A 15243-nucleotide genomic window follows, 5' to 3' on the forward strand; every position below is an offset into this window, starting at 1 on the left:
CACCAAATAAATATCTCTCCCATTGGTCTCACACAGAAGCTGAAGCTTTAAAATATGGACCATAGTCTGCACAGGTGGTTCAGTGGTCGAATGGTTTCCTTCCATGAGGGAGACACGGGTTTGATTCTCAGACCATGTACCAACCCCTCCCTCGCCAATATATATATATATATATATATATATATATATATATATACACACCATAACATCCTTTACCCTGTATTCTGATTTACCTTAGTTCTATCTAGATGAGTTTCACTCATATTCTCTTCGAAGTCTGATCACTTTTTCAACTTTTCAAATAGTTCCTGTGTAGGGTAGTGCTGAGTTTCATAGCTTCAGAGCTCTATCATTAAGTCTCAGGTGTCACATAAACACATGAAATTTCCAGGAATGACCAGGTTATATGCAAATAGCTCAGTATCTCAGAATTTAGAAATAACAGTTATAACTCCGGAATAGATGTGACTGCTGTAAGAGCTTACAATCTAGGACCCTTTGCAATAGGCCCCAACCTGAGAACCCATGCTCTTGACTTCAGTTCACCAAGTGTGTACATTATAGTTCGTCCATATGAGTGAGGTATGATAATGTTTGTGTTCTTATTTCTGACATGTCATTCAACATAATGTCCTTAAGGTTCATTCACCTAGTTTCAAGTCTCACAACTTCATTCCTTCTGGTGGCCATTCAGTAGTCCACTGTATGTAAACTACAGCTCCCCCTTCCTTCCCAGTTAGGCCACCTCCATCCATTTTGAATCACAAACACTGCTGCCAAAAAACACATCCCCTGGGCTTTGCTGGCATCTTATTGGCACCTTGCACCACTTTTCTCTCCCTAGAAGTTGTAATAGTAAGAATGAAGCATGTGCATGTACGAGAGTCCTGGAGAGAGGAGTGTACTTGGACAGATGCCTTCTTCCCCACCCCAAGGTAGACAACAGAAGCTGCCAGCATGGAAGCTGAGCCCTCACTTCAGGGAGCCTTCATTAGGAGTGCAAGGTGATAGAACCGTACAAATAACAACTATGTATTGAGCAGTTTTTATTTGTCATGGGTCGGGCACTGCACAAAATGGTTTACTATTCCTTTCCCAGTGAATCTAAGATCTGAGGTAGATATTACCAATCCCATTTTAAAGAAAAGAAATTGAGGCCCAGAATGCTTCCCTTACTCAAGACAACACAGCTAGCTGCTGGCAAGCCAGGAGTCTACGGTGGCAGCCAGCTCCCTGGGTGTCGAAGGGTACAGCTCAACAGCTGTAGGGTGGAAGCTCCCTGCAGCGTTTAAGGGTAGAATGTTTTTCCCTCTCCCTGAACCTGAAACATCTGAATGATTAATCCACCTGCATCCTGAACACTGGCTCCTGTTCATTTCCTATGGAAAAAAAAATGTGTGCTAAGTGCTGCTGCACCCCTGGAATGAAGAGATCTTGAATTTACTCTCTCACGATTCACGCATGCACTGACAACTCCCGGAGAATTATTACCCTGTTTGTTTTTTCTGGTAAAATCAGAGCATGAACACTTACTGCCAACAATACCGCTATAATGTTTTTGTTTGCTTAAAACCAGGGAGACATGTCGTAAATAATAATAATAGGAAGCCTGGAATTATAAATGCCCTTATTTGGATAAAATTTAGAAAGGGAGGGAAGAAATTTTAGCTTTTATTTTGGTGGGTCCTGGATATTTTCATAGGGTACTTAGTGGGAAAAAAGACAGCAAACACTGAGAACAATAGCTTTTGGGGTTAAGAAGGTGGACAAGGCAAGGTAGGTGCCCTGGAGAAGCTGGAGGACGCGTTCACATCGTCACCTGCATCTCCTGGGTTCTCACTGGGCCAGAGGTATGGTCTCAGGCACCCAGGTATTGCTTGAACCACCCACTAAGTAATTACCATTATAAAATAACAGTTGAATGGCTTTTCAAGAGAGATCATGGACTCTGTTCTGGCCATCTTTAAATAAAGGATATTTTGCTTATCTCCAGAATTATTTCATTATGGCTCTCGGAGGTGAGCATACGATTTAGTAACCTCGTAAATTCCTCTCCAGCCCTTGGATTCCGTAATTCTGTTTCCTCCATATCAGATGAAAAGCAGCTGTGACAAACCTCTCTGCCTTTTACACTGTTCTACACTGTCATCCTCCTCTGCGTCAGAGTGTACAGGTTACCATGGAAACAGCAATGCCCTTGCTGTGGACAGAACTTAATCACAGCCAAACGGGTGAAATAAAGTACATTTTTATCTTGGATTGAAATTTGTATCATGATTCGTGAAATGGAAGACAGAAAGTAGAAGAAAAGCAGGCGGGTAAGAAGGATAAGGTGAGAGGAAAGGGAAAGAAGGCAGAAGGATGGGGCCAGGGGCGTGGGGGGCGGGGGATGTTGAAAATGATTCCTTCTGTATCTGTTGAAGGAACTGGTGGGGCAGAGGCTGTCGGGTGAAATGCACTGTGTCCCTTGTTACATGCAAGGCTGGGTCTGTTCCAGCTCTCACAAGGCTCTGCCGGCCGGATCGGCTGCTAGCCCATCGTGATGTGAGAAGAGCCTGCTCCAGAGCATCCCCTCCCCTATACCCTTCCCCAAAGCCACCAGCACACACAGGACACAATGCCTGGAATTCAATCATTAGAGGCAGGTCCCTCAGGAACACTTTTCAGTTGTTACATAGGGCTTGCCAAATGAGGTAACAGTATAAGCCATGATCAACCAATACTTATTAGAGAATATTTTTTTCTCAGATCTCTTTTAACCCTAGCAATTAGCCGAGGGTCAGCTTTTTGGTACTCAGTAACTGCTTAATAAAGTTGCAATCCAGAGAAACTCCCATCTCATCTTCCCGGTCTCCTGTCCTAGGTTCGTAGGGCTTAAAATTGTATAAAAGAACGCAAAATTAACAAATATGAAGTTCAGTGAAAGGGGCTCTTGCAAATGAGGTGCTTAAGCTTCATTAGCCTCCTGCCAATTCCACCTCTGCATCTGTTGTCTTATTTAATTCTTAAGACAAAACCATGAAGTACAAATTATCTTTTTTTACAGATGAGAAAACTGAGGCTCTGTGAAAGCTATGGAAGGTTTACTAAACTAGTGGCTCCTTACAATTCAAAATTAGGGATAGATCTTTGGGGGATGTCCTCATATCTGGTTTTTGTATAAACCTCAGTTGTAACATGCAGAATCAATCCTAATTTTCCCAAATGTGACTTTCATTTCCCCTCCAAATCCAAGCCAGCTGATGGAATTGGATTTCAGCCGTGGTTGGAGTGCTAGAGATGGTATCGCATATCCCACTTGCAAATAATTGACTGGCTTCCTGCAATGCCTTGCGTGCCCTCACCACAGAACAGAGATAGAAACTGAGTCCATCAATTGGATAACTGGTTAACATCCACAGGCATTGTGTGTCCAGCCTTTCAGGATTGGAAATCAAGACCAGCCTGCAAAGCAGCTGGCCAGGACAGTTTTCTTGAGTTGTCCTAGCTGCATTGAGTTACATGGATTCTTTTAGAATGATGATGGAATCAACCAGCCTTCCTTTTCTTTCCCTTATCAGTATTAGCAACATTGTTTTGTCTTCCATTTAAATCTAATCAGTTTAAAGTAGATATGTGCACAAACATTCTTACATACAAATACATCACTGTGGCTTCTTGGATATCTTCGAAATGGTATAAACTCAAGTTATAAAAATTGAATTTACACCCCCTACACACACACACACACACACACACACACACACACACACACCAGCACATCAAGAGTGGGTTGTTTAATGGTGTGCCTTTCAGCAGCCCAACTGCCATCTAAAGTGATCCACCCAGAGCAAAGTTGCAGAGAAGAGGGCTGGGAGGAGGAGATGCCCTCCTAAGGATGAAACAGGGGCAAAGGGAGTTGGGAATCCTGACCAGATCCTGACTTTTATATTGTGGGAGGTGTTTTCATCTGAGACACAAAACCTCCAATGCAAATTTATTCAGCAAATCTTTCCTAAGGGCTTTTATATGCAAAGAACTGTTCTAAGTCCCATAATGATAGTACAAACTTACGAGGTTGGTAAGTGGCTGGCAATGGACTAAGTATCTTTTTATCGATGATCCGAATGTAATCTAGTATCTAATTTACTTTACAACAATGTCATGAGGTAGGTACCATAGTAGGTAACCCTTTTTTACAGAGGAGAAAACTAAGGCTCCATGAGATTAAGTAAATTCTCTAGGTCATAAAGACAGTTAACAGTGGAGCCAGGATACAAACCCAATTCTTTTTGCCTCTAGAACTGGTGTACCAAGCTTTGACAACATTGTGGAATGCTTCCTATGAACCAGTCCTCATGCCAGCCGTTTACACAGAGCCTCTTATTTGATCTTTGCACTGATCTATGAGGTATTTTAAACCCCACATGAGGCAATTGCCTGTCTTCAAAAACTTTATAATTCAGTCTGTGGAAGGTGAGTGGGATAAATGGGAATGAGATACATATTTTAAAAAGCTCTAATACATGTCAGAGTAAAATAGTGCCAAAAGGAAGATGAGGCGTCCATCAGGTCAGTGGCTCTGGGATGGATTTTTAAGGCTATTTTGGATTTTTAACACAATGAATTGGAGAAACAAGGCATTCTTGGTAGAAGGACCAGTGTGAACAAATACATAGGCGTGTTTGGGGCGTGGTGTGCCTTGTTATTGTGGTTTGACCAAAGCATAGGATGTATGTAGGGAAGATTCAATCAGACAATGGACCAGCGTTGACCACTGAGCTGAAAAATTCTCAATTAATCTGGTAAACAATGGGAGAAAGATGATCAGAGCCAAACTCTGGAAAAGAAAATGAGGGAGCACTTATAGGTCAAGATGACCCTGCCATAGTTTTACCAGATGTAACAAAACCTGAATGTGAATGGAGTAGGGAAGATGGAGGGACGGTCATGCAAGAGATACGCCGGAAAGATCGGATCTTGTGTTCCCACAAATGGGAACGATTCACACATGACCCTATTCACTCTGCCCCAAGGTCCAAAACTAACCTTGGACCAATTTCCCCACAGTGAGCCCCAAAAGGTGTCTCTGGGAGAGACTGTTTCTTCCAAGGAGGTTGACTTCCTGAAGAGTCTGAATCAGGTATTGCCGGCCTGGCCATGGCCCACCTGCAGCATTCATTGGGCGTTGTTTTTCTCAAATCTGAGAGCCTGGAATCCCACGTGGGAGTGGGAGAGCAGAGTTTCAGAAATGGTTTCTGCAAGAATGCCACAGAATACAGCCCCTGGGCCTGTTGGGAGAATTGGCTCTCACAGGATATGAATCTATATTGTGTAAGCATAATTGTTTTACAGCTCTCTGTATTTTCTTTGTTGTTTCCCCTTTCACACTCCCTTTGAGTTTTCTGCAGTGGGTCTTTGTAGAACGAAGTTCCTTACGAAAATTAGTGCCTGTCTCCGTTGTGCTGAATGGAAATAAGAAAAAGGGATTCTTTTCTACTTGAATCTGAATTTTAAAGGTGGCAGAGCATGAAGGCACAGGGCAGAGAGTGGGGATGCCAGGGAAACAGAGTGAGAGTTCAGGAAAAAGTGTCTATTCTTTCTAGCCCAGAGCGTCTCCCTCTAGCCCTCTTTTCTCTGTGGCTTTAAGTTTTGTTTGATTACCAGAGGGGGTCCTCTTATTTCTGGATAGATCAGTGACTCTGAATGAGTCACAAGAACAGAGATTGATGCGACCCTGAAGGACAAGAGGAGATCCAGTCTGACTCCAGTGTTCTTTGGCCTTGCCCAGTCCATCATCATGAAGCTGCCAGGGGCCAAACTAAAAAGCAAATGTTAAGCATCGTGCCAGAACATAAAATCTCTCATACTGACTGAATTGGTCAAATCCCCCTTTACCTTTTGGGCTCAGCTGCCCCTCCTGGCCCTGCACTCTTTGTTCCAGCAATGCTTAACTGCTTATATCTTACGCCTCCGCATCCTGACCTCCATAACGCAGACACACACACACACACACATACACACACACACACACACACACACACTGGTAGTTTTTGCTCATCATGCCCTCTTTCTGTTTAGAATAGACAAATCCTTCTCACCCCTTAAGGTTCAGGAAGCCTATCTGATTTTATTCTGGCCACCTCAATATTTGTACCTGTGTCACTGTCATTGCACTTACCACCCTGCCTCCTAATAATTTCTTTAAAAGTCTGTTTTCTGAGCCAGGTGAGGACCAGGGGCTCCTTGAATATATAACTGAGTCTTACTCATGCTGATACCACTATGTCCGGTAGTCACTTGTGAGTGCTCAATGAGTATTTATTGAATGAACGAATGCTGAAAATTGCCTGATGTAGTGCTATGTCTGTATTATCCCAGCTTTTCATTAACACAGAGATGTGTTAATTATCTGCAAAAAGACAAATAGCATTCATGCTGGGTGACATTATACTCATTCTTAAATAAAGACGAGAAACCTATTGATGGGTGGAGTGTGGGATTCATTCAGAATCTCCAGGTTAGAGCTTTGAACCCATTGCTATTTTATGTTTATTTACACATGGCAAAATCTGGCTTCCTGTTTGGAGAAAAAGTTTTTTCACAAAGCGTTATTAAAATGTTCAAACAGTCTCACAAACATCAAATCACTCTCACAACATATCTCTTTAGTGTAAACAAATCAGAAATGCAAGGATTACATTCCCTTCAAGCATATGTGGGCTTAAAAAAAAAAGAGCAATCATGCTTGACAAAATAAGCTCTGAGCATTACTGAATCTCTGTTTAGACTGAAGCTCAGGACCCCCAGTGAACAGAGACACATCTGTGGCCCACCATGCCAACTGAAGGAACCAGAAAAAGAGGGAGGCAGTGCAGGGAAAGAGATGTGCTAGGACAAGCTTTCAAGCCAAATATTTTCTTCTTCTTTACAATAAGAGAAATAAGCAGGAGTCGAGGCCTTTAGCACACCAGCTGGGCCGAGGCCCCACTTTTATTTTTCAAACAGCCCCCTGGCTACCAGTGTATACAGTTCCCATTGATAGGTAAAAGGGTAACCAGTTATTTTTGTTTGTTTATTTTAAAATAAATGATAGGCTGGGACTCTGAAATCAGGCCCAGCAGGGAGAAAATAACTGCACATGCTTTCTCAAACCACACATATGTTTTTCAAGGGCATGGCTTGTCACCATTATAATGCTGTCTCCATTTTCCCTGAAGTGAACAACTGGGAAATGAACAGAAATTAGAAGATGAATTTTCTTGTGATTCTTTCCTTCTGCTTATGTGCATAATACAGCCACTAATAAAGAAGTTTTTGAAAGTACAGTAAACACATGCTCGTATATACATTCCGAAAACCACATGAGATTTTTCTACATTTTAGCTTACTTTCATAAGCTGAAGTTGCCATTAAGGGAAAAGGTGGCTTTTCAAACATGAATCACTTTTCACAGACTTCACTAAAATAAAATAAACGTCTTTCCTAGTTAGTGAAAGGCAGTGGGGGAGGGTAGAGAAGGAAATTCTAGCTCTCTCTTCTATGCTGAAGATAAGGAGGTATGGCTTCATTCCAGTCATTTGAAAGAGGTGGAATACACCACGTTCGTTCTCAAGATAAATGAAATGGGATGTGAGGGCGTCACCTGGGATAGACTAGCTGGAGACTCATAAAGAATAAACAGAAGAAGCATGAACAGAATCTAGGTCTTCTGGTTCCAAGGCAAGTTCTGTGTCTCCTCAGCACAGGTTCCAAGTTCAGAGCCAGATATAAACAGCTTCCCATATTCCATACAGTATCTGTGCTAGTTTGGAGTAGTCAGGCACCGCAGAGAACGGCATGTTCCTTTAATCCATTCCTTTGGGTACCGGCCTATGCGGGTGGGAGCTTTTGATTAGGTTGTTTCAATTGAGATGTGACCCACCTATAATCCTTTACTGGAGTCCTTTATAAGAGGATGAAAGGCAGAAAAAGCCAAGAGCTCAGAGAGAAAACACTCAGAGAGAGGTGAGAGAGAAAAGCACCAGAGGAGTCAAAAGAGGACCCTCTGACACTCGGAGAGAAAGCCTCTGGAATCAGAAGCTGAAAGCAACAGAACCTGGGAGCACAGGCCCCGCAGATGCCAGCCATGTGCCTTCCCGTGTGCCAGAGGAACCACGGATACCAGCAGCCTGTCTTCAGAGAAGGTGTCTTGCCGATGCCTTAACTGGGACATTTTCATGGCGTTAAAACTGAAAATTTGCAAGCTAACAAATCCCCATTGTAAAAGCCAGCACTTTTCTGGTATATTGTATTCTGGCAGCTTTAGCAAAAGGCAAAACTATCTATATGTAAACAAAAACATAGTACTATATCAATGTCTTCTTAATGCCATCGTTGTAAGTATGTATCATTTTGCATGTTTGTATGTTTATGAGATTCATCGAGGTTGTAGCAGTTATCTCTAGCTCATTCATTTTCATTGCTGGTTATTACGTCATGGTATGAACACACGGAATTATCAATTTTACTATCAATGAACCCTTAGGTGTTTCCAGATTTTTTTTCTACCACAAACACTGTTGCCATGAACATTCCTGCACGTGGTTCCCACATACACGTGCTTTTTTCTTGAGCCTAGAAGTATTGTTGGATTGAAGGGTATACAGATCTTCAAGTACACCATTTGTTGCCCAATTATTATCCAGGGATTTTACTAATTAATACTTTTCCAGCAGGTGAGTTCCTGTTTTTCCACATTATTTCCCAAACTAAGTATTTTCAGACTTTTATAATTCTTCCCATCCTGTTTTAATTTGCATTTCCTTGATTACTAGTTAGGTTGAACATATGTCTATTGGTCCTTTGCATTGGCTCTTTTGAGCCCTGCTTATTCATATTTTTTAAATCATTTTCTATAATATTGTATTTTTCTTATTAATTTATAGGAGGTCTTTGTGTAGTCTGCCTCATAACCCATGTCAATTATGAGCATTATATATTTTCGCCCAGTGTGTTTTTATACACATATACTTTTAATTTTAATGTAGTTGACTTTTTTTTTTATTTTATCTTTTTCTTTATGGCTTCTGTGTTCTCTGTTTGTTTTTCCTGTCTTGTTAAAGCACTCCTTTCCTATTCTGATATTGCGAATAAACTTTTGTATTTCGTATTTCACATTTAGGAACTTAGTCCACCTAAAAATTTGTTTCAGGGTTGAACCTGGCTTACCCAGATCTGCAAGTTATAAATCTGTATAAGTTTAGAGTTCAGTCATGAAAACAGAAGCCACTATAGGTATTTAAAGCAAGAAAAGATTCAATACAGAGAATTTGGCACATACGAAATCAGTGGAAGGATTGGAGAAGTGAAAGTCAAGGGAAGGTGCTGCTGGTTTTCAGGTTCATAACTAGCGTTCACATGGTTGGAAAATAGTCTGGAAACACAGGAAACTTCTGACAGTGATTCATACTGCCCAAAGCACTGAGGCAGATGACTTGCAAAGAAATGTTTGGAGGCTATTCCGAAATCTTCCTTACACCAGAGTCCATGTTCTGACTGCCAGAGGAGAAATAATATGGCTTCTGTGATTCTCCACCCAAACTTACTCAACTGAGTCTCATGGGTGGACCCAGAACCCTTCTGAGAAGGGATTCCAAGGAATGTAGCTCCCAGGATTTCCAGTCCCTGCAACTCAGGGGGGAGAACAAAAAAAGAAGAATGGCACTGATTTGCCAACAGACAATCCAACACAGATTTTTAACTTTATTTTATTTCTATATCAATAACCAATTGTTCTAATACCATTTATTGAATCTTTTCCCCATTTATCCCGATACCACTTCTGCCATATTTCAAATTTTCATGTATTTTGTTCTGTTTCTGGGCTTCCTTTACTGTGCCATTGCCATATGCAATCAATTCCTGTTTCAATTTTATATTGCTTTAATCACTACAGTTTCATAATGTCTGTTAGAGCTGAGCCAGACCCCCATATATACACCCCCAACCCACCCACTGACCCGCCCCTTATTCTTTAAACTTATCAGAAATTCTTTGTTATTTGTTCCCCCAAATCAACTTACAATTGGTTAGTTATATTCTGGTCTAGTCTACCAAAGCTGCCAGAATGCAACACACCAGAGATGGATTGGCTTTTAATAAAAGCAGATTTATTTAGTTAAAAACATATGATTCTTCAGAGGAAAAGCAGCTAACTTTCATCTGAGGTTCTTACTTATGTGGGAAGGCTCAGGGCAATCTCTGCTGGCCTTCTCTCCAGGCCTCTGGGTTCCAACAATTTTCCCCAGGATGGTTCCTTTCTGCATCTCCAAAGGCCTGGTCCAAGCTGCGAGTGCTGAGATGAGGTATGCTGAGCTACATTGAGCTCTCTCATTTAAACATCCAGCCAATTAAATCAAACATCATTCATTGCAGCAGGCACGCCTCCTAGCCGACTGCAGATGTAATCAGCAACAGATTAGCTTCACATGCCATTGGCTCATGTTCACAGCAACAAAACTAGGCACCTTCACCTGGCCAAGTTGACACATGAACCTAACTATCACTAGTTCTATATAAAGAAACAGTTAGGCCTTTTTTATAATTGCAATGAATTTTTAGGTGAATTTGGAGAAAGTTGATATCCTTACACGAATCCTCCTATAGTGCATCATTTGTTGAAAAGACAACCCTTTCCTAAAGGTGTTAAAGTGCTCTGGTACCTTGGTCAAAAGTCAGTAAGCCACATAAGTATAGTTCATTTCTTTTTTTTTTTAATTTTTAAAATTATTAATAAAACCAAACAACATACAATATAAACATTCTTCTTTTATCACATAGTTGTATATTCATCATCATGATAATTTCTTAGAAAGTATAGGTTCATTTCTGATCTCTTTTTTTGGTTTCCTTAGTCTGTCTATCTTTTTTTGTAATATCACATTGTCTTGATAACAGAAATTTTATGTTGTCTTAAAATAATGTAGCTTAAATCCTCTACTTTCGTTCTTTCTTTTTTAAGATTGTTTTAGCAATTTTAGGTAATTTGCATTACCATAAAAATTTTAGAGTCAGTTTGCAATTTCTACAAAAATTCTGGTAGTATATTGATTGAGACTGCATTGAATCTATAGATCAATTAAGATAAATGTATTAAACCTGCAGGTGAATTTTGTAAAAAAAAGCCATCATGACAATATTGAATTGGCATGAACATGATATATTTTCCCATTTTTTAGGTCTTCTTTCATTTATCTCAGTAATGATTTCTAGTTTTCATCATAAAAGTCTTACATATACTTCATTAAATTTGCCCTTAAGTATCTTTTATTTTTTACAATATTGTAGAGAATATTTTTAAAACTTAATTTGCTAATTGTTTGTTGCTAGTATACAGAAAATAATAGCTTATTATATGGTGACCAAATATTCCAGCTAGTGTAGGCAGCCTCTGATGGCTCCTAATGATCCCCGCCTTCCATTATTCATGCCTATAAGTATCTCCTCCTTTTGTGAATGGGATGGGCCTAGTGACTTACCTCTAGCAAATACAATATGGCAAAAGGGATGGGATATTACTTTCAAGATTAGGTTACAAAAGACTGTTACTTCTGTCTTGCTAATTCTGTCTTGCTTTCTCTTACTAGCTTGCTTTAATGAAAGTCAGCTGTATGTTGGGAATGCCCAATGGAGAGGACCAGGAGGCAAAAAACTGGGAAATCTCTGACTACAGCTAGTGAGAAACTGAGGCCTTTAGTCCAACAGCTCATGAGGAAATGAATCCTGCCAATAACCACATGAGTGGGCTTATAATTAATTTCCTCAGACAAGCTTTCAGGTGAGAATGTAGCCCTGGCTGATGCTTTGCTGCTTTATGAGAGATTTTGAGGCAGAGGCACTAGATAAACTGAATATGGAGCCCTGACAGGCACAACCATGATATAATAAACATTTGTTGTTTTAAGCTGCTGAATTTGGAGTAATCTGTTATGCAACAATAGATAACAAATACACTATAAACTTTCTAAATTCACTTTTTAGCTCTAATAATTTTTTGTAACTTTTTAGGATTTTCTACATGCACAATTATGTTGTCTGCAATTTATAAAAAGATTTACTGTTGTGCTTGTTTGAAACCATTACGTACCTCAGAAAAGCCATGTTCTTTTTCCTAATACAAACTTGTGGAGGCAGACCTATTGTTTAGGTTGAGATCTTTTTGATTAAGTTGTTTCCATGGAGGTGTGACCTATCCAGTTGGGGGTGGTAGCTTTTGATTAGGTGGTTTCCATGGAGATGTATCTACACCTATTCAAGGTGGGTCTTAATCTGTTTACTGGATTAAGAAGGAATCATTTTGGAAAAATCTCAGCGTTTACACAGACATTTGGAGATACAGAAAGAAAATGCCCCTGGGAATATTTGAAACCAGAAGCCAAAGCACCAGCAAATGCCATCCATGTGTCTTCTCAGCTGACAGAGGTGTTCCAGATGCCATCAGCCTTTCTTGAGTCAAGGTATCAGTCTCTGGATGCCTTAATTTGGACATTTTTATGACCTTAGAATTGTAAACTTTTAACTTAAATAAATCTCCTTTATAGAAGCTGTTCTATTTCTGGTATATTGCATTCTAGCAGCATTAGCAAACTAAATAACTTTACTTTCTATTCCATATTCCTCTTTTTTATTGTTGCTATTGGTTTTATTTTATAAGAACTCCAGTACAATAAATGTTGAATAAAAGTGATGATATTGGATACACTTGCCTTGTTCTTCATCTTAGAAGAAATGCGTTCAACCTTTCAATATTAAGTATGATATTAGCTGTAGGCTTTTAAAAATTTCTTCAAGCAGGATGAGGAAGTTCCATTCTGATCCAAATTTACTGAATTTTTTAAGAATCAAGAATAGTCATTGACTTGTTTTCAAATGTTTACTCTGTATCTATTAATATGATACATTTATGATTTCTTATGCAACAATAGATTAAAAATGCACTATGACTTTACCAAATTTACTTATTAGCTCTATTGATTTTGATTATCTCCTGTATTCTATTAATTTGGTGTTCTATATTAATTAATTTTAGGATATTATAACAGCTATGCACTCTAGGATAAACCCAAATTGGTCATGATATATCATCCTCTTCATTTTACAACTGGATTCAATTTGCTGATATTTTGATAGACTTAATGCATGTATGTTCATGAAAGATATTATGTTTTCTTTTGGGGACTTTTTTGTATTTTATATCAGAGTTATGCTAGTGTTCTAAAATAAGTTGAGATTAATAAAATGTTATATATGCATACCATTGTTATATCCATCTTAATGTTTGCTAAAATTAAACAATGATGCAATCTGTGCCTATTATTTACTTTGTGAATATATTTTTAATTACAAATTAAATCTAATATATTACCATTTACCATTCAAATTTTGTTTTTCTTCTTGTATCAATTTGGCAATTTTTATCTTTCAAGGAATTTGTTCATCCTAAGTTGTTGAATTTATAGGCATAAAACTTTTCATGATAATCACTTATTGTCATTTTAATGTAGGTAGGATCTGTGGTAATTATTACTCTTTTATTCATGATATTGGTAATTTGTATTTTTTATCAGTCTAGTTAAAGTTTTGCCAATTTTACTGATAGTTCAAAGAATCATCTATTGATTTCTGTATTGATTCTTTTCTCTGTACCTTATTTTAGTGTATATTTCTGTTCTTTAGTAGCTCATTACTTCTGATTATTTTGGATATAATTTGCTTTTCTTTTTCTAGTTTTTTAAGTTGGTGATTTAGATAATGGATTTTAAACATAACCTTTTCAAATAAAAGCATAAGGCAGCACTTTATGCTTTGCCTTACAACAACCCACAAACTTTCAAATGTTGTACTTTTATTATCATTCAATTCAAAATATTTTCTAATTTTTCGTCCCATTTTTTTCTAACAAATACCTCAGTTGTCTCCTTCTGATGCTGCCCATAGGTTACAGAAACTCTCTTTATTTCTTTAAGCCTTTCATTCTTTCTGGGTTTCAGTTTGGATACATTCTATTGCCTTGTCTAAAAGTCCTCTTTTTTTTTTCATTAGTATCTAATTGTTCTAGTTTGCCAGCTGCCAGAATGCAATAAACCAGAAACAGAATGGCTTTTAAAAGGAGGAATTTATTCAGTAGCAAGTTTACAGTTCCTTGGCCAAGAAAATGTCCCAATTAAAGCAAGTCTATAAAAATGTCCAAATTAAGGCACCAATAAGAGGTTACCTTCATTCAAGAAAGGCTGGTGAAGTTCAGGGTTTCTCTCTCAAATGGAAAGGCACATGGTGAACATGGCGATGCCTTGTAGCTTCCTCTCCAGGCCTCTTCATGAAGCTTCCCCAGAAGCTTCTCCGGGGTCATTCTCCTTCATCTCCAAAAGTCGCTGACTGGTGGACTCTGAAGTTCTCCTATCTCTGCTGCTCTCGCCATTCTCAAGATTTCTCCAAAATGCTTCCTTTTTTAAATGATTCCAGTGAAGTAGTTAAGACCCACTTGGAATGGGTGGAATCACATCTCCCTCTATTCAAAAGGTAATACCCACAATTGGATGAGTCACATCTCTGTGCATATAACCTAATCAAGGTCCAACCTATAGTACTGAATAGGGATTGGAAAAAATGCTTGCTCCCACAGGATTGATTAGGATTAAAGCATGGCTTTCTAGGGTGCATAAATCTTTTTAAACCAGCGCACTAATGTACTGAAAATCCTATTCAATAAACATTTTTTTCAGATATTGTATTTTCCAATTCTGGAATTTCCATAAGGTCCTTTTTTATAGTTTCCATTTCTCTATTGAGGTCCTATTTTTGCTTTATTATGTTCATATTTTAAAATGCTTAAACATATTATAAAATCTTATCTTTCCATTTCTCTATGAGTTCTGGGTATGTTTTAGTAATTGATTTTTCTCCTACATAAGGACCCCATTTTCCTGCTTTTTCACATTTCATGATTTGCTTAGCTATTGGACATTTGTGGCTATTACATTGTTGTGTGTATAAATTTTGCTGTTTTCCTTTAGAGTCCTTATTTTTTGTGTGTTTTTCTGGGATGGGGGGCAGACATTTATTTACTCATGAATCTATCTTTACTTTAGAGTCATTTGAGCCCCTTTCTGGGGTCTTTGTTAAATGCCCTGTGGTTAAATGAGGTCTCTCCATTCTGCCTGGTTAGAACCCACATACCTTCCCCTTTTTGAGTACCACCAGTTGTTTAGCTCACTAGTAGCTCCA

General features: G+C 38.9%; 1 long non-coding RNA gene across 1 annotated transcript; it reads left to right on the forward strand.

The window, feature by feature from the left end:
• Positions 1-2192: 2192 nt before the first annotated feature.
• Positions 2193-11885, forward strand: LOC143676491 (uncharacterized). The gene is made up of 3 exons (XR_013172138.1): positions 2193-2332; positions 4282-4455; positions 11607-11885. It is a non-coding gene; the product is annotated as an uncharacterized LOC143676491 (long non-coding RNA).
• Positions 11886-15243: the final 3358 nt, after the last annotated feature.

This window comes from Tamandua tetradactyla, chromosome 3, assembly GCF_023851605.1.
Source record: "Tamandua tetradactyla isolate mTamTet1 chromosome 3, mTamTet1.pri, whole genome shotgun sequence".
In the NCBI taxonomy this organism is placed as follows: Eukaryota; Metazoa; Chordata; class Mammalia; order Pilosa; family Myrmecophagidae; genus Tamandua; species Tamandua tetradactyla.